This window comes from Cebidichthys violaceus, unplaced genomic scaffold (assembly GCF_023349555.1).
Source record: "Cebidichthys violaceus isolate CVI_PGR_0920_01 unplaced genomic scaffold, fCebVio1.0.p SCAF_35, whole genome shotgun sequence".
Classification (NCBI taxonomy): Eukaryota; Metazoa; Chordata; class Actinopteri; order Perciformes; family Stichaeidae; genus Cebidichthys; species Cebidichthys violaceus.
The window spans coordinates 1488936-1490229 of NW_027176539.1; positions in this window are offsets into that span (position 1 = coordinate 1488936).

The window sequence follows — 1294 nt, forward strand, 5'->3', positions numbered from 1 at the left end:
AGTAATAAATTATGATTATTTTTTATTTAAAATTATTATTATTATATATCAAGCCACCCAGCAGTATATTAAGTATATACAATTAGCTCTATTTGTACCAGCTGCAACATTAAAATCATTAGAACACATAATAATAATAATAATAATAATAATACATAACACAATAATACATTGATACATAAATAATTATGATCCAGTCATTTTACATATATTATTCTGAAAGGGGCCAGTATGCATAATGAGTACTTTTTGTACTTTGAGTATATTTTCATACTAATACTTTAGTACTTACTTAAGTAACCTGTAACTGAGTATTTCTACACTTTAGTATTGCTACTATCTGAATACTTCTTCCTCCTCTGCTACAATGTGAAAATACACCGTTACAAGTAAAAGCATTCATCTTACTGAAGTGAAAAAGCACAAAAGTGTATGCGTCAGAATATACTTAAAGTCCCATGAGTAAAATTACTAATTGTGCAGAATTATATAGTATATTATATTGCAATGCAGGCTCCACTAACAATGCATTTATAGTACAAGTTAAAACAAGGAAAAGTAACATAAATCAGACTGTAATTGCAAATGAATACACTGAATGATTTATACAAAGTGTGAATTCAAATTGATGAAGCTGTTTAACTCGTAATACTAAAATCATAATTACTGCTGTAAGAGAATCAGCAGAACACAAAGTAACACGACGCATACTCAATCTTCAAAATGTAAATAAATGCTGCACACAGCAGCTTCATTCATTGTGTGGACATTTTTCATTTACACTCTGCCATTAAAACACAATGATTCAACAAAGATCAATGATCAGAATAGAGAGAGGAGAAATAAACACACTACCAGCTGAATTCTATCGTCTTGTATAATACATTTCTGCAGCTTCTATATGAATAAAAACTCACTCAGTCAGTTTACAGATTGGCACTCCTTCACCTGAAATTACATTGTTGGGCAAATATAGAATTACAAACAGCAGCATCGTCTCTATGAGTCTGAATCAGAGGCTGCTCTCCATCACGTTCATCAGTCGCATCAAATAACAACTTTGGTACATTATAAAGACAATATGTCGTGCAATTAATGTTCATTTAAATCACCAAAAAAAGAACAGGAGGTCTGGTACAGTTCAATGATCGGGATGTTTTATTAGAAGGTGTACCTGAGATATTGATAGTTTTATCATTATGATGATGCTGATGTCACATGATACATCATTTAACACAGTTACATTTATATCAACATATATTTGAAAACATCTGAAGCTGTTCAGATTTATTTA